Genomic DNA, 19,514 nt, shown 5'->3' on the forward strand with positions numbered 1-19,514 from the left:
AAGTAGTTATTTGGGAAGTGTTGAGCTAGATACAGTCTGGAGTTCACGCAGCTGGTTTTGAGGTATATAACTTCCCCTTTCTTCTTTGGCGGGGAAGTAGGAACCCCAGATAGAATAGGAACTAAGAGAGACTAATGAGGGAGAATAACTCCTTCAGAGTCTTTAAAAGAACTGGAAACTCCTACAGCCCTCTGCTCTGTGCTTGTGTGAACCACATTTTTTGTTTGTGTGATTGCTGTATTTCCCTTGACTGAGAAAACACTGCCATCCAACTGCCACTTTTCCAATTTGTTCCCTTCCCCCTCTCACAATGACTCCCTCTCTGGGGCATCATGGACTCCAATATATACCCCCTTTGAATGAAATAACGCAATAACAATGGGAGGTGAGCCTGAGCCACATAGTTCATGACAAGTTTCTGATCTAAACAGGGGCTCTTCAGATCTCAGGTTTTGGTCTGGGCCTGACCATCCTATAAAACTGCAGAGACAAAAGCATAGTCTGGAAATGTTTAATAGTTGGGAAAAGTTCTCTTTTGATTTGCCCCAAACAAATGACATTTGTGCACTCACTCTCCCATTCATATTGCATATATTCCCTGTGTCAAAATCACTTATTGTAAGAAGTAGAAAAGTTAAAAGAAAAAATATACTGTATAATGATACACCTACACACAGACACGCTTACAAAAGCCAGCTCATTCCTTGTATCAGTGAAAACCTGCTTCCAATAAACATGTATTTGTGACACGTAACTATTAGGAAAGCTACATGTTGAAAACAAGATATCAAAGGGATGTGTCCGTTTTCAGGTCACCCACGCATACAAGGAGGAAGCATATAATTAAGTCTTTAAAGAAACCCACACTTGCAGTCTGACATCACATGATAGCTATTGTAAAATGCTTGAGCTACAGTACCTCATGGTGCCACTTCCTCTCTTCCATAACGTCAAGAGGAATGTTGCACTGTAAACTAAAACCTTTGCATTGTCTGTTTCCCACCCCCCTTCCCTTGCTTAACTCTGTTTGCTTTCCTTGTGTTTCAGCTCATAAATATTGAAGAGTTCCTAATATAAAGAGTGCCTCTTATATGAATTCCCAGAGCATATGAAGCATGTGTTATTGATACCTATTTTTTCCTTGATCAGTGTGGTGAGACAGAAGTGGCAAAAGCCTAATTTTGCATCTTGACAGTCATTCACTGAGGCTGTATTATTTTAGTCTATAAGGTCATGATGCCTTTCTGGAAGATATGCTTTAGTGAAACACCAGTTATTGGGCTCATTACAGGACTAACTGGATGAAATTGTAAGGCTTATGTTATACAGGAGGTCAGACTAGATGATTTAATAGTCTCTTCTGCCCTTAAAATGTATGTATCTCTATGACAAGTGGATAGACCCCATCCATAGGGTGACTGGGAAGTGGTTAATTACCTGTTGAGTTCAGGGATTTGCAAGATAACAGAGCTGGGCTGGGCCAGCTGTGGGGAACTTATTTTCACACAGACACCGATGAACAATATGCTTTGGGGTGATCACACCTCAATGAGGATCAGGGACAAAGATCTAGAGCAGGGATCAGCAACCTTTGGCACACGGCTCCTCAGGGAAATCCGCTGGCGGGCCGGGATGGTTTGTTTACCTGCAGCGTCCACAGGATCAGCTGATTGTAGCTCCCACTGGCTGCGGTTCGCTATTCCAGGCCAATGGGGGCTATGGGAAGCGGCGGACAGCACATCCCTCGGCCCGCCCACTTTCCGCAGCTCCCATTGGCCTGGAATGGCGAACCGCGGCCAGTGGGAGCTGCAGTTGGCCGAACCTGCGGACGCTGCAGGTAAACAAACCAGCCCGGCCCGCCAATGGATTTCCCTGATGGGCTGTGTGCCAAAGGTTGCCGATCCCTGCTCTAGAGAGAGGTTCTACCTGAGTGGAAAACTAGATTGGCTTTTGTCTTGCAACTTGGCTAAATTAAACCATATTTTACACCATGATCTATCTTAAAGGGGTAGGGAATTATTGAGCTTTGGTATGGTGTTTGATGGTAAAGCACAGCACAAAGATGTATTGAACACTACCTTTGGGTACAGGCTCTTTTCTTGATCACAGGTAGAACTGACTGGAGGACAATTCAGTTTTGCGACAACTTTCGAGTCTTCTAAATCTGTTTTGGTTCCGCATTTGGAGTGAAGACCACCCCTTTCAAACATTTTTCTTAAGTGGAATTGTGACAAAACATCCATTTTGGGATTAAAAAAAGGTCCGGTTTTCAGTTGCGGGGAGGGGAGTCTGTCTCTCTCTAGGAGCAGACTTAACCAAGGAGACCTGGATCTCAGAAAGCTGCCTGTTGAAGACTTTTTGTTGAAGTTGATACATTTCCACAAAACATTTCAGCTTTGATGAAACAGCATCTTTCGACAAAAATGCTTTTAGTCAAAAATGTTCCAACCAGCTCTACTCCTGAGGGTTTATAATTATTCTAAGATGCTTAACGAGTAGTCAGAAAAGCTTCTTCACTTCTGGTGTCTGCCTGTATCAGATTGTGGGAGAGCTGAAATGCTATCAGTAAACCATATTTACAATCTCAACTGAAAACCAGGTGGCACGTGTCTACAACTCCCACTGGTGATCTCAGTGGTAGCCAGCTAGGCATCCTTTCACTGTGGTCCTGGCTTTGGGGAGGAAACAGAATATGCGTGGCATGACTGCCATCTTGAGCAACACTGGGGTTGAACTATGGCCCTACAGAGCTAAAAAACATAAGCTGCTACAGCTTGAGCTAAAGCTTTCTGTCGTCTGTGGATCGGGCACAGACTCACCAGTGGGTTACACAGAATCTCTCTCCAGGGCTGACTGGCCTTCAAAGAGGTGACTGCCATCCAGTTCACTGCCCTCAGAGCTTCACAGACCTGAAGTGTGCAGCCCACATCCAGCCTTGGGGAAGCTGGCCATCAGATTTTACTGTGTTCCAAGCTTTGAGGACCGATACAGCAGAGTTCTCCAGATCGGATCACTCACGGACAAGCTGTTTGGCATCCCCTAAAACCAAGGGAGCTGTCTGGCACACCTTGAAGTCTCCGGGATTGTGATTCAGAGCTGGGAGCTCTAGAACTGTGGTCCCCAAACTTTTAAGGGTCACAGCCCCTGTCTGCACCCCCACCCCCGCTGCTCCCCAAGCTGGGTTAGGAGTGTGGCCACAGCTCCCGGGACGGAGGGGGGATGCAGACAGAGCAAGGGGGCCAAGGCTGGGGACACAGTTGGGGGTGGGTCTGGTGCCAGGAGCAAGGCCAGAGCAAGGAATGGAGCCGCAGCCAGGGGTTGAGGCTGGAGGCAGGAGCGGAGCTGCAGCTGGGCCGCGGTGGGGGCTGGTGGCTGGCTGTGGCTCCGCCCTGCCCCCAGCCTCAGCCCCGGGCCGGGAATGCAGCCGCCATCAGGGGTTGAAGCTGGGGGTGGGGATGGGAGTGGAATCATAGTGGGGCCACAGTGGAGGCTGGGGCCAGCAGCGAGGTGCAGAGCCGAGCTGAGGCTGGGGACGGGGCCAGGAACCGGGGCCGCGGCTGGGGGTGGGGCCAAAGCAGACCTGGGGGCTGGGTGGCGCTCCCTCACTGCCCCCCATGGGGGCTGGCCCACCCTGAATGTTCCTCCACACTCCCCACAGTTTGGGGACCTCTGCTCTAGAGAGTTCTCTTCAAAGCCTACTGAAGTCTAATACAGCCAACTTATATACACTGCAGGGTCTTCTGGGCATCTACATAGTTTTGTCCAAATTCTGCACACTTTCTCTCCCCCACTCACTTTAACCAGGATCCTACCAACCACAACATGGTGGTGGAAGTTCACCTTCCATTGCCATCACAGGGGAAGGTGGGTGTAATCTCCTAGACTGCCATCCCTCAGCACCGGCCTGGGATAACCCATTTTAGCTAATGGCACTGTATACAGACATTCAAAGATTACTGTAAAAGTCACCCACTAATACAAAACAGATACTCAGAAGAATCTGCAATTACCACCTCCCCATGCACCTGCATTTCATCTTTATTTTACATGACAAAATGTTCTTAACTGATCTAATTTAGATTGACAGCACATGGGCTGCAATTCTTCACAGACAGGAAAATAAATGAACACACATTTATTTATGTAGAATAAGCAATACGAGCACCTTGTTCGTATTGAGACATGTCAGAATTCTGAAAATAGGACAGCTATGTTGCCTTGGGGGACAGCCAAAACCCTCAAACTAGAAACCAGGCCTTCAAGGCTTTGAATACTGCACTCTGGATCTCCAAACCCCTGCAACATGGGTTGTTCAAAGCCTGCTGGCCAGCTCCCTGGATTGCAGTGAAGACAGGCTCTAGAGGAGAGTCCTGCTCTCCCGGTTTTCAAAGCCCAGAGTGCGGGGGGGGGGACGGAAATGACAGCAAGCTGCTGCTGGAAGCAACACCATGTGTTAGGTCCTTGAAGTCCAAAGTGCAGTGAGGTGGATGCCAACTGTTTTTTCCCTAGGAGCAAGTTCTGCTTTCCCTAAGTCTGGATGGTTGGCCACAGCTGATGGCAGGCTGCACTCTGGATCCAAAAAGACCAGCACAAAGAGAGGGGGAGACCAGCTGATGAATAAGGCCAACCAGAACTGGAGAAGAAACTTCTACTGGGGCAAGGGAAACAAAGAACACAGTGAAATGGATTCAGACTGGCTTCCTCCAAGTGGGCTAGCACTGGAAGAAGCTGGATGGCTTTTCCAAAAGCAGATCATCACTGAGGATACATGGAGCATATCTCAAAGTAAATGCAGACTTTCTGGCTTGTGAAACCAAGTGAGAAGGTCCTGGACTGCCTAACGTACTGGATGACACAATTGGACTTTGGGTAATAGGCTGTTTTGGTTGATGGGCTTCTACTCTATACTGTTTAACATGGTGCCAGTAGTGGAACTCATCACTTTGGAACCTGGAATGAACAGGGTTTGTGGAAGAGCTGTTTCCCCAACCATCATCTTAGAATCATAGAATATCAGGGTTAGAAGGGATCTCAGGAGATTATCTAATCTAATCCATTGCTCAGAGCAGGACCAATCCCAGATTTTTGCCCCAGATCCCTAAATGGCCCCCTCAAGGATTGAATTTACAATCCTGGGTTTAGCAGGCCAATGCTCAAACCACTGAGCTATCCTTCTCCCCTTGGTCATCCATAGAAATGCACAGATCCTGAACAATGTTTCAGTTGCTCATCTTTATTGTGATTATAACTAGCCAGGGCAAAGGGCCAGATTCTCAGCTCATGTAAATTGGTGTGGCTCCATTCAAGTCAATTGAGCTGTGCCGATATACACCAGCTAGTATCTAGCCCCAGAGGGCCTGCTTAAATTCCTTCCTACTGCTGACTGTTTCCGCTCTCTATTTCTTCCAACTTTTATCTCCCTCAAATTCTGTCTAAACCCCAACAGAAAGTTTGAGAAACATTACACAGTCGTCACAGATTATACTGGGATGGAATCGCACATTTCTCTTCATTTCTCTCCAGTTGTTCTTTAGATTGTTGGAACATTTGCATGAAAACAGGATCTTTGTTCCTTAAGGGTCCATCTGCTCCTGCCGCTTATTTTCTCCACCTGAAGTCATAATCCTTTGTTTTTGACATGACTTTGGTTGCTGGAGAGAAATGATAGTGATGGCACAGACAGAGGATTATGGTGCTTTCAGGTGCAGGAGCAGATGGACTCTGTATAAACAAGGATGCAAATGTCCTTAGTCATAGAAAGCGAAGGAAGAGGGGGGGAGGCAAGACAATATACATGTGCTGTCTGAGTGGATCTGTGAGTGGAATGTTTTTCAAAATGCTCAGGATACATTCTCAGAGCTTGATTCCTAGTGCTGACTAACAGACATAAGACTTGCCTCCTGCTTACCCAGCTGCTGTTTTACAGTATTCTCATTATTTATGTTACAGTAGCACTCAGGGGCCACGAGTGAGATCAGGGCCCTTTTGTATTAGGTACTATGCATAATCCTAGTAAGAGAAAGTTCCTGCCATGAAGAGCTTGCATCGAAATAGATGAGCCAGAGAGAGGCTTGCAGGAAGAGTGGTGTTTTGTTGGTTTTTTAACTAGGGAACTGAGGCACAAAGAGATTCTGTGGGGGCAGGGGAGGAGAGGGGATCTTCAAGACTACCTAAAGCGTATGTCTACACTGCTTCTCAGAGCAACCCTCCTAGCCCAGGTCCACAGACTTGTGCTAGAGGGGCTGGCACTAACACGCTAAAAATAGTTATGTGGATGGTCCTTCGATGTTGTGTCTCGGGCTCTCCACTCCCCATTTCCACCCCCCAGGCTTCAGAGGCTGAATTCTGGCTGAGCTGCAATGTCCACATAGCTGTTTCAGTGCGCAAGGACGAGCCCCACTAGCACAAGTGTGTGGATTTGGGCTGCGAGGCTCACTCCCAGATGCAGTGTAGACATACACAACGTGACTTATGAGCAGTAGTCATTGGGACTTATTCTTCCAGTTCACTTAAGTGCTTTTTAAAATCTCACCCCAAGCTACTTGCCTAGGCCACAGAGGAAGGCTGTGATCTGTATCCCATAGCTCTTAAGGCCAGTCCAGTGCCTTGAGAACATGACCATCCTTTCTCTGTATAGTACTTCTCTCTCCCCATCAGTGTCTATGCCAGGGGTGGGCAAACTTTTCGGGGAACAGAAATTGTATGGCGGGCCATGAATGCTCACAAAATTGGGGTTGGGATGTGGGAGGGAGTGAGGGCTCTGGTTGGGGGGTGTGGGCTCTGGGGTGGGGCTGGGGATGAGGAGTTTGGGGTGTAGGAGGGTGCTCTGGGCTGGGACCGAGGGGTTCAGAGGGGGGATCAGGGCTGCGGGAAGGGGTGCAGGTTCCAGCTGGGGCTGCAGGCTCTGGGGTGGGGCTGGGGATGCGGGCTCTGGGGTGGGGCTGGGGACGAGAGGTTTGGGGTGCAGGAGGGTGCTCTGTGCTGGGCTCGAGGGGTTTGGAGAGCAGGAGGAGGAATCAGGGCTGGGGCAGGGCGTTGGGAGAGGCTCAGGGGTGCAGGCTCCGAGTGGCGCTTACCTCAAGTGGCTCCCAGAAGCAGTGGCATGTCCCTTCTCCAGCTCCTAGGCATGGAGAGGTCTGTGACCCTCATAGCGCAGCCATGCAGCGGCTTCTGGGAGCCGCGTGGTGGGGCCCCCATCCTGGGGCCCCAGCTGGATAGTTGGAGTGGGGCCGAGCTGCGTGGTGGGGCCCCCAACCCAGTGCCTCAGATGGAGTGCCGGAGCGGGGCCGGCTTAAAACGGCTCAGGACGTACTTTGCCAACCCCTGGTCTATGCTGAGGCCAGTTCTCTTCTGACACAGATCAGAAATAGATGGAGCAGTATAGTATCAGCTAAACTTCATTCCCAGTGCTTCAGGCTTTCCTTGGCCTTTTGTCACTGTTGATGCCAGCCGTTACTGGAAGGCATACATCTTTCTCCCCTCAGTCCTGATCTTTTGGAAATGTTCTTTTTATATTTATAGATGTCTTTCATTTGTTATTGCAGTGTGTCGCTTATGAACTAATTAGCCCCAGAGCAATATTTTTGACAAACACTTTTGACTTTGGTATTATCTGCTCTCAGTACAGAGGGAAGGAAGAGCCATTGCCTTCGATTTTGAAGGATAGTAGTTGTATTAATCCTGAAAGCACACAAAGGTGCTTGCTCTGTTCTAGACACTCCCTTTGGTCATGGTTACATTCTGAAATCAATGGGCCTCATTCATCCCTGGTGTAACTCAGATGATCTTATGCCTTGTTAATTTCTCAGTGGCATTATTTTTCTGTCATATCCCCCACATTGCGACAGTAAACTCTCCTGCCTCTGTATCTCACAATCTTACATTTTTCTCATCAGTGGACCCCATGAAAGCATGTCCTTAATCCTCCCCATCTCCTGCCCAGTGTCTAGCCCACCACAATTTGCTCCCTTTTTCCTTAAAGCAAACAGAAGAGCAAAACTACACACACATTCAAAATAAGGAGGAAAAATTATATGAATAAAACTTGCAGCTGTAATGGACACTAGCTAGGATGAAACCTATAAGGGCTAGCATGCTTCAGGGCTTAAAATGGATTGTCAGGAATGGGTCAGGAAGAATTCTCATTCAGGAGATAGTGTTGCATAATTATGTGCATTATGCGGGTTTACACCTTCTTGTGAAGCATTCAGGATTGGATAGTGTCGTAGGTAGGATACTCAGTTTATCATTAGGCAAGTCCTATGTTCTTTTTAATAGACTGTAAATTCATCTAGACATGCATCCGACAAAGTGGGCATTCACCCACGAAAGCTTATGCTCCAATACATCTGTTAGTCTTAAAGGTGCCACAGGACTCTCTGTTGCTTTTTACAGATCCAGACTAACACGGCTACCCCTCTGATACTTAAATTCACCTAATATCTAGTCTGTTTTGTCCTTCTGATCCCATCAACATTCCTCTATCCAAGTCTGCATCACTGGTCATATGTTCTATGGGTACAATTCATGTTGGGAGATGACATCAGACAGCAGCTGAATTTACTTATCTACCTTCAGCACCCAATTCTCACATCCCATCATGTATGCAAAGATGAAATCTGTGCAACAGAGAATTTTGAAAAGCTGAACCAGGTGGAAAAGAGGATCTTCTTTCTTCTCCTATGCATAAATGCAGCAAAATGGTGAACTCTGGCAGTCCATCTCTGAGTATGGAGTGCATCTCACCTGGCTACATCTTATTACACTCTGCATTACAAAGGTGTATTCACTATGCAAAGGCAAAACTAGCTTTAGAGGGAAGGCAGTTATTGTTCTTTACATTTTTGAAGAGAAGACGAGAAATGGGGGACACTGTGTAAACCTAAAGAATATAGAATAGTTAGTGTGACAAAGCGCCGACCTTGTCTCAGTGGGTCCCGTGCTTCCAAGCGGATTTACACTAGCCTCAGAGGCTCACTGTGGCTCCTCCATGTTGCCTTTCTCTCTCTCTAGAGGCAAGGGTCACAGCCTACTGAGTCATTTTCATCATAAGCCAGCAAGGGAGGTGGGAAGAAGCAACCCTTCCTCGCACAGACTCTGTTGTTTCACAGTCTCTGTGATTAATCAGGGAGAGTGGGGGAGCCTGGGCCCTCTACTCCAGGATCCAGCCCAGGGACCCTAATAGTAGCAGCTATTGGTAGCTGCCTTTTTGAAACAGGACGAGAACAATTCACTGGGCCATTTCCCCACAGCAGCCCCCCACTTCACTCTTACTTCAGGACCTCCTTCCTTGTGCCTGAAAGGGTTTGTACTACCCAGTTTCCCCAGCAGCACAGCTTCCTCCTACAGCTCCTGACAAGCACCCCGAACTGACTAACTGGGAGGCTTTTAACTAGTTCCAGCCAGCCCTTAATTGGCTTCAGGTGTCCCAATCAACCTAGCTGTCTCCACTGCTTTCTAGAAAGATCTTAATTGACCCCAGGTGTCTTGAATAACCTGAGCAACTGCCATTTGGTTACCATGGTAACAGGGATTTGCTTAACCTGGGGCTAACATACCTGTTTCTCACTACTTTCCTATTGCCATCTGGCCTTGCCCCGTCACATATCCCCCCCCGCCCCACTCTGCTCAACACAATGGAGTTGGGCAACTTGAGACGCCAGGCAGTGTACTCGTGACAGGCCATCAGTGTTGCCATGGTGGCTTCCAGCCCTGTGCCATATGCGGAACTGGAATGATTGTAGGGATAAGAACCACCTGGTGACCCTTGCGTTCTTTTCCTTATTCCGCTGCATCCACTGGAGTGGTGCATGATCCGTCACAAGAGTAAATCGCCGGCTTAAGAGGTAATAACGTAGTGTCTCCATGGCCCATTTGACAGCAAGGCATTCTCTCTCGACTATTGCATATTTCTGTTCTCTTGGGAGAAGCTTTCTGCTTAGGTAGAGGATTGGGTGTTCCTCTTCTCCCACCATTTGTGACAAAACAGCCCCCAACCCCACCTCGGAAGTGTCTGTTTGTAAAATAAATTCCTTGTTTCCTCTGGGGCTGTGAGTACGAGGTCATTACAGAGGGCTGTTCGAAGGTCTGTGAATGCCACCTCTGCTGCGTCGGTCCACTTCACCATGTCTGGACCTCGGGCCTTTACCAGGACCATTTCCTAGTGGCGAAGTGGAGAATAAAACTTTGGTAATACCCTACTATGCCTAGGAATGCATGGACCTGCTTCTTCCGGGTCAGCCGGGGCCAGTTTTGAATCACTTCTAGCTTATTCATTTGGGGCTTCACTATGCCCCTTCCTACAATATACCCCAGGTACTTAGCCTCTGCTAGCCTTATGGCGCATTTAGCAGGATTAGCGGTGAGGCCAGCCTGCCTTAAAGTGCACAATACTGCCTCAACTTTCTCCAAGTGGGTTTCCCAGTCTGGTATATGAATGATTACATCATCTAGGTATGTCCAATTCTAGAGGCTGGTGCATCATGGCTGTTCGCCATTGATAGTTGCGCAGCCATCCAATGAACTGTGGCACAGGATATCTCACAGGCTTGATATTTTCCAACTGGAAAGATACAACCTGTGAACAAGAGGCAAAGAAAAGTCAGTAGACAAGATGAAGGATGAAGAAGAAGGTCAGGGAAAGTGTGGGACGCTCACTGAATGAGGGAGGCAACAGATGATGTGGAAAAAGCTGAAGTACTCAATGCTTTTTTTTGCCTCCATCTTCGCAGAAAAGATCAGCTCCCAGACTGCTGCACTGGGCAACACAGTATGGGGAGGAGGTGAGCAGCCTTCAGTAGTGAAAGAACAGGTTAAGGACTATTTAGAAAAGCTGGATGTGCACTTGTCCACGGGTCCAGATCTAATGCATCTGAAGGTGCTGAGGGAGTTGGCTGATGTGATTGCAGAGCCATTGGCCATTATCTTTGAAAATTCATGGCAATCGGGGGAGGTCCTGGACGATTGGAAAAAGGCAAATATAATGCCCATATTTAAAAAAGGGAAGAAAGAGAACCCAGGGAGCTACAGATCGGTCAGCCTCACTTCAGTCCCCGGCAAAATCATGGAGCAGGTTCTCAAGGAATCCATTTTGAAGCACTTGGAGGAGAGGAAGGTGATCAGGAACAGTCAATGTGGATTCACCAAGGGCAAGTCATGCCTGACCAACCTGATTGCCTTCTCTGATGAGATAACGGGCTCTGTGGATACGGAGAAATTGGTGGATGTGATATATCTTGACTTTAGCAAAGCTTTTGATATGGTCTCCCACCGTATTCTTTAACTTGCTGGCAAGAAAGTATGGATTGGATGAATGGACTATAAGGTGGATAGAAAGCTGGCTAGATCGTTGGGTTCAATGGGTAGTGATCAATGGCTCGATGTCCAGTTGGCAGCCAGTATCAAGCGGAGTGCCCCAGGGGTCGATCCTGAGGCCAGTTTTGTTAACATCTTTATTAATTATCTGGATGATGGGACTGACTGCACCCTCAGCAATTTCGCAGATGACACCAAGCTGGCGGTAGATATGCTGGAGGGTAGGGATAGGGTCCAGAGTGACCTAGACAAATTGGAGGATTGGGCCAAAAGAAATCTGATGAGGTTCAACAAGGACAAGTGCAGAGTCCTGCACTTAGGAAGAAAGAATCCCATGCACCGCTATAGGCTGGCTAAGCAGCAGTTCTGCAGAAAAGGACCTGGGAATTACAGTGGATGAGAAGCTGGATATGAGTTGCCAAGAAGGCCAACAGCATATTTGGCTGTATTAGTAGGAGCATTGCCAGCAGATCGAGGGAAGTGATTATTCCCCTCTATTTGACACTGGTGAGGCCATACCTGGAGTATTGCATCCAGTTTTGATCCCCCCACTACAGAAAGGATGTGGAAAAATTGGAGAGAGTCCAGTGGAGGGCAACGAAAATGATTAGGGGGCTGGGGCACATGACTTATGAGGAGAGGCTGAGGGAACTGGGCTTATTTAGTCTTCAGAAGAGAAGAGTGAGGTGGGATTTGATAGTAGCCTTCAATTCCCTGAAGGGGGGTTCCAAAGAGGATGGACCTAGGCTGTTCTCAGTGGTGGTAGATGACAGAACAAGAAGCAATGGTCTCAAGTTGCAGTGGGGGAGGTTTAGGTTGGATATTAGGAAACACTATTTCACTAGGAGGGTGGTGAAGCACTGGAATGGGTTACCTAGGGAGGTGGTGGAATCTCCTTCCTTAGAGGTTTTTAAGGCCCAGCTTGACAAAGCCCTGGCTGGGATGATTTAGTGGGTGTTGGTCCTGCTTTGAGCAGGGGATTGGACTAGATGACCTCCTGAGGTCTCTTCCAACCCTAATAGTCTATGATGGGCCAAGCAGTTAGGGTGCTAGTCTGGGTTTTGCACGGTCAGTCGTAGGCCCAGGATCCGACGAACCCAAGCTGCAAGGACAGATATCACCATCAGCTACCTAATCCAGACCAAGGTCATCTATCGTGACATAGAATAGTTTTGGGGTATTTTTGTTTAGGGTTTATTCTGTTGGAAGTTATTACCAAAGGGGGTGTGAGGGACCAGGCTTCACACCTACCATTCTGGGCAACCACAATTGCAGTTTATCACTTTTATCTAGATTGCTATTCCCCTTTTCCCTCCCTTAATAAATCTTCTTCGTGTTTTTGACGAATCTCTCTTTCTGTCTTTTCCTTATTAGAGTTAAGAGGGCAGTGGGAGGAACTGACATCTCTACTCCACAGGTGATAGATACTGTATGTTACCCGGGGTTCTTTCAACCCAAAGCTCTTGGTAACTTTTACTCGGTGCGAGGTGGTGTCAGGAAATAAATCAGGGGAGACACGGCCATCTGACCGATAGATGGCTGGCACAAACAGGACAACACAAGAGTGCTTTCACTTAAAGCTAAACTTTACTTAGTCTCAAGCACTTACACACGTCCGCAACAGGTTAGTAAAACACCGCCAGCCCTCGATAATTACCGAAGCTGAGTGTGGCTCTCGAGTGGCACAGCGGCAGGCCGTCTGCCGGTGAGGAACACAAGATGCATTCAGAGGGAGAGTCCAGTCCCAAAGAGTCCCACTACCTCAAAAATTTCCCCCTTATTTTACACATTAGTAACACAATGACATGTCCTTTAAAGAAAACTTGTTAACAAAACAGTTTCAGTGGTCAAGCAAGAGGTTTTCTTCTGATTATTGATTAACCAGGTGCGGTTTTTTCCCAGAGCTGGCAGCCTTGAGACCCCTATTAGACACATTCCTGAGGGCACATCCTGCTCTTTTAAAATGCATGTATCAGAAACTTCAACACAATTCTCATCAGGAAGGACGCAAGGTCAAGCTGCCCTTTCTGTGGCACCCAAAAATCCCTCTCCTCCTGCCTTGGTCAAGCTGAAGCTTCTGCATGGCCACTTTACGGCCTGCTGACTTCTGCTTTTAGTAATAACCAATAGTAGTTTCAGGCACTTTACTGGTTTGCCAAAATCTCCCTGTACAAGTAGGCCAGCTCAAGTACCTGACCTGTGTTTACTAGTTTCAACATAACACTTATGTGTCAGTATTGTGTCTAGTCCAACAGAGGTTGGGGACCACAGGCATAACTGTAATACAAATAATAATAAAGGACATAATTGAACTACTTTTGGGCACCATACAATAAAGGGGACACTAGGAGAGAGCTAGCAGAGGTCAAAGAGAAGGATAAGAGTGACGGGGGGCTATTGAAAGGCTAGGAAAACTGGGATCATAGTTGAAGGCGACAAGCTGCAATCAACAACCACAGGGGACCTAAACTTTTTGAATTAACAACAATGCCCCAGAATTCATGGAACTTGTCAAAAAATAAAGGAAATACAAATTGAAAAAAGGTGAAGATTTAGTCTAACTGAGCTGGCTCTGGGATTCAGCAAAGCCATTTAAGCAAGTGTGTAGCTCCACTGATTTTTAATGGGACTATTCAAATGTTAAAGTTAAATGTATTTAAGTGCTCTGCTGAATCAGCACCTTAATGTAACGTAGTAGGTGATAAATTGTGCAGCACCCTCTGCAGGGCACCAATAGAATTGCTGTTACCGGCATGTCTTTGAACAAATTAGGTGGCTACTTGGTTACAAACACTAAAGTTCTTGGTGGTTCTCCTCAAGCTTTCTCTTGGCCTGTATTATTTCTACTTTTCTAGTTGCAGAGGAAAATGGTCATGCCGTGTTCCTCTTCAATTAGTTCACCATAGTAGATACCACTCGTAAAGTAAATAACTCTAGTTTGAGTCGGAACATTCAATCTGATATTCTCTTTAAAAGAATATTTCATCCTTTTCTGGAAAATATTCACTGAAATAGAACAGAAAAAAAAAGCATTAAAAAAACCACCCTTTTCTGGCAAAAATTCTGAATATTATGTGTCTGTTAAAGTGCTCTTTTCCCTGATGGTATAACACTACAGAGCGTGGCTTTTCAATGGTATGCTTTTCTTCCACATGCTTTAGAAAAATCTGTCTCTGGAGGACTTGATGTCTGTCACGCTTTGGGGGTTCGAAGCAAGAATGTACAAAAGTTTCCATATCTGAAATTATTGGCTAACTTTTTGTGTTTTGTTTCTTAAAATGCTAATGTCTTTATTCAGTGCAATGGAATGAAAGTGTGAAAATTCCAGCAGGACTCTCTGCATAGTGAAGATCCCACTGCGGGGCACAGTGGAAAAGAGGGAAAATAGAGCTCTGTAAAGAAGATTAAAGGAAGCTTATTTTACCAACTGAGCCAACACAAAATCCCCTCTGTGTCTCACCAAGGAAAACAGGTGGTAAAAAAAGGGAAGTGAATATGATAGAGATGCTGCTCTGAAAGACCAAATAAGTTCTCTTACTTGCTTATTTATTAAACAAACAGTAATCTCTGTCTCCCAAGAAATCAGACACTAGAGGTAACAATTTTCCATGTTCCTGGAAAAGTTTCCCCTCCCATCCCCTGCCCTTTAGCTTTATCTAATGAATTATTCAAAATACTAGGGACAAAGGGTAAAAATTTCAAAAGCAGTTAAGTGATTTAGGCTTCCAAATCCCATTTTTCAAAAGTAACTTAGGCACTTAAGGCTAGATTAGCACTTAGGCATTGCAATGCCTAACTCCTAGGAGCCTGGCTGCCTAGTGAATTCTCGGCCCAGAGTTAGCACCTAAGAAAAGGATTCTCAAAACCAGCAAGCTGAGCAGGAAGTTGCCTAAACTAGCCAGGAGTGAAATGCAGAGGAAAGGGGCTGGGCTCAAAGGTATTTAGGCGCCTAACTTCTCTTGATCTGGATCTTGATCTGGTACCTTGATCAGGCACCTGACTGATGGGCTGGAGACAGGTACCTGTCTCCACTAAGGGTTTTCAGCTGTGAACCCTCTCCTGGAGTTAAGCACCTAAACCAGCTCAGTCCTTTCTTATAGGAAAACACAAGAGCAGTGCATGACAGAGTAACCTATAGTCCTTTGGTTTAGGCATGCACCTGGGACACGGGAGAGCTGGATTCAAATCCCTGCTCTCCCTGACTTGAAGCAGGGACTTGAACCCAGGTCTTCCATATTTCAGGTGAGTGCACTGACCACTTGGATACTGGGTATTTTGGGGTAGAGCTTTCTAGGTCTCCCCTATTGAAGTTGTTCAGCTTTGTATAAACAATTAAATATTCATTAGGCCAGAAAGCAAGAGGGTGACTCTATAGCCTGCTAGTGAGGGCACTCATCTAGGATGTGTGTGTCATGACCAGGATGTGGGTGATCTGACCTAGTGCTCAGAGAGGGAGTCAGACTGGGTCAGATACCAGGAGATCAGAGTCTGAGACAGGCCAGAGGGCAAACTGAGTGCCAGGTGCCAAACAGCAGGCAGGGTCAGGTTACCAGGAGATCAGAGTCAGGCAGCTGGAGCAGGTAGCAGAAGAGAAGCAGCCCTAAGCAGGGGAAGCCCAGTTGCTTGGACAACTTCCTGTTCCTGTGCTTGGTTTAAATAGAAGCAGGGAACCAATCAGACCCCCCAGTGTTCTGCCAATCAGATTCCAGGACTGGTGTCTGCTGTCAAGAGTTGAGTTTCTAGTTCTAGTGACTGTTAGCAGGCCACAGGCTGGCAGGTTGGAACTTAGTAGCACCTAAGAACCTTGTGGGCTGGCATTGAGATCTGAAGTCCCTGACAACGTGAGAATAAAAACATATCCTCCATGTTGACATGAAAAATCTCAGAGGACACTTAGGGAATGTCTACACTGCAATGAAAGACCCACGGCATGGCTGAGTTCACCCTGGGCTCAGGAACCCCATGAAGGGGGTGGGTGTCAGTGTCTGGTCTCCAGCCCAGGAGTGAACATTTACACTGCAATTTTTAGCCCCACAACCCGAGCCCCATAAGCCTGAGTCAGTTGCCCAGGGCTCTGAGACTTAGTGCTGCGGGTTACTTATTGCAGTGAAGACATATCCTGAGGACCATTGGGCCTGATGCTGTGAGGTGTTAGCATGCCCTCCCAGCATCAGGGAACAGTAAGTACAGTAACACAGAAAAGAATAAAGGTATTTGAACCTAGATCCTCAAAGGTAGTTAGGCACCTAACTCCCATGGATTTCAGGAGGTGGGTTTTAGTGCTTGATCCTGCTTGTTTTTAAGTTAATGGCAAAAATCCTATTGACTTCAGAAGAACAGGATCTGGCTGTTAATGGGTAAAGTATGACCCAATGAAAGATATAGCAGGTTCTTGAGAGTTGGCAGAGCAAATAAACTTCTCTCTCCAAATGTGCTCTCTTTAACAAATTTTCAATAAAGCATCAAATAATTGGTCCAACTATACCAATATGCTACCTCTGACTGTAGCTCAGAAGATGCACTTTCCACCTACTTCCATAAAGGATCAGGTCAATGGTGCTTTAATGGGGACTAGTTAGGAGATGCAAGTGATCAATTTGTGCTTTTGAACAGAAAATTTGATTACCATTTTCAGTATCATTTTTCTTAACACACAACTGATGAGACATTAAGTTAAACTGAAAGGAAGCACATTTAAAAACTGATTAAAGGAAACAATTTTTCATGCTATAGAGCCTATGAAGCTCTTTGCTACAATATATTATTGAGACTAAGAGCTCACCGAGGAAATGTTACTTAATGGATAGAGCTCTGGACTAGAATTTGGGACACTTGGTTTCTATTCCCAGCTCTGCCACTGGATTGAAAGATGGCCTTGGGCAAGTCACTTCACCTCCCCCAGCCTCAGTTTCCTCATATGTAAAATGGGATAATGTTGTTGACCTCTTTTGCAAAGTGTTTTGAGATCTGTGGCTGAGAAGCACTATGCTGGATATTTATATGGGTTATGAGAATATCCAGAATGAGAATAGTAAAGATTACAAAGGTGTTTTGGAAGGGGTATAAACTCTTCTGCTTCAGGGCATAAGCCTACCTCTTATCAAAACACGTTAGGAAGAAGCTGTCGCTGGGGGCAGGTTATCCCTCAACTGTCTACTGCAATGTTTCTTATACTTTCATCTGTAGCACCTGGTGCTGACCACTACTGGAGACATGCTATTGGAGTAGATCCAGTATGTCAATTCCTCTGTTATTCCCTTTAGTTTGTATAACTGTAGCGAGAAGAGGAGGGGAGAAGAAGTGATCAGTATGTCCCAGGGCTGAACAGGGTTTGCAGCAGATTAGCAAACAAATTGAACCTGGTCTGGTGCTGGATACTATGATTCTCCCAAGGATGTTACATTAACTAAGCAATGACATTCTCAGCACCTCCTGCATGTTTGCAGGTTGAAATCTGACAGAGGATTGAAGGAAATCTAGTGTATGTATTATTTAAAAAGGCAAAATGAGTTACCAACATCTAGTTTGACTCCGTTCAAGTACAGTAGTGGAGTCAGTTAGTGGGGAAGGGACTGTGCCATGCTTAGAGGAAAGTGGGATGCTGATGAGCAGGTTCTGTCCTGAAGTCCCTACAAATAAATCATGTTGTCTGACTAATGTGATGCAGTTTTTGGATGTAATAACCGAGTTCACAGATGACAGATGAGCAGTTGATGTAATCATTTACCAAACATGTTGCTGAAACTGAGATAAATCCTCTCAAGAAGCTAGTGGATAAAGTAAAAAAAAATAAAATGCTGGGCTGGAGAAATATACTGACTATTGGCAAAGTGCAGAAGGTCATATTAATACTTTGCTCTCAAAGGAATGGATCCTGCCACCATTGAAGTTAATGAGAGTTTTTCTATTGACTAAAACGAGTGCAGGATCAGGCTCATAGACAGCAACATATTTCATCAGCGAATCTCAAAATGTGTTGCTGTTAATAATTGCTATCTTTGATCAACAGCTGGTAGAAAACTTTCCATTTGTCAATGGAAAATGACCTTTTTCTTGAAATGAAAGTTTTGGTTTCTTTAGAAATGTTAGAGTTTTTGACAAAAAAGGGAAAAAACCCTCCACCCCAAAGTTTGTGATGTTTCTTCAGACCGCTTTTGCCATTGGAAAATGGGTAGAAGTATGTGTAGGGAAATCAGATTTCTCCCCAGTAATTTTTGGTCTTAAATCTTGTTTTTTATCAAAACAAAAAGAGGTCATGGGAAATTTTGAAGATTCCAAAATATTTTGAAATTTGTCAGGAAAAAATTGGCATTTTTTGATCAGCTCTACTTAAAACCTTTGTGAGCAGTAGTATTTGCACTGTACAGTTGGTGATACCGAGGCAGAGAGAAATTACGCTGTTTACTCAAGGCACCTCAAGGGCCATGCTGAGCAAGTGACTTTACATCCAGTAGGGCAGAAGATGCAGGGCTAACCACATCTGAGCTCCTAAAGCTGAACAGCTGAGAGAACTTGCTGTAGAGATGGGGAAGTCCTGGAGTCTACGATTTTGTCAACTGTGCAAACTTTTTTTTTCTTTGCCTCTCTTTGAGCCTCTCTTTTCCATCCCATAAATCTTTTTAATCAAGGGTGGTGCAAGTCTTTAAACTATGTTTATTCTTCTATCCAAAGAGAAATATGTGTTATTTTATTGGAGATGGAAAAAGAGGTCAGAAATTAGTGAGGAAGGAGAGATTAGAGAAGGGAGGAAGGAAGGAAAAATTGAGGATACGGAGACAGAAGGAAGAAGACATGGAGAGCGGTACCCTGACAAAGAAAAAGCTAAAGGGATGAAGGAAAGTGTGAGAATAATTATTAAATAGGTGAATCTAGACAAATTCAAACAGGAAATAAGGCATCATATTTTTACAGTGAGGATAATTAACCACTGGAACAGTTTACCATGGGATGTGGTAGATTCTCCATCTCTTGGAGTGTTGAAATTAAGATCAGATGTCTTTCTAAAAGATGTACTCTAATTCAGCCAAAAGTTATTTGGCTTGACACCAGAATCATAGAGTGAAACTCTATGGTCTATTTTATACAGGGGGTCAGACTAGATGATTATAATTGTCCCTTCTGGCATTAAACTCTATGAGCAATGATAATTTAAGCCCTTGTATTCTGTGTGAGCAATGATAATTTAAGACCTTGTATTCTGT

This window comes from Terrapene carolina, unplaced genomic scaffold (genome assembly GCF_002925995.2).
Source record: "Terrapene carolina triunguis isolate 2854851 unplaced genomic scaffold, T_m_triunguis-2.0 Scaffold69, whole genome shotgun sequence".
Lineage (NCBI taxonomy): Eukaryota > Metazoa > Chordata > Testudines > Emydidae > Terrapene > Terrapene triunguis.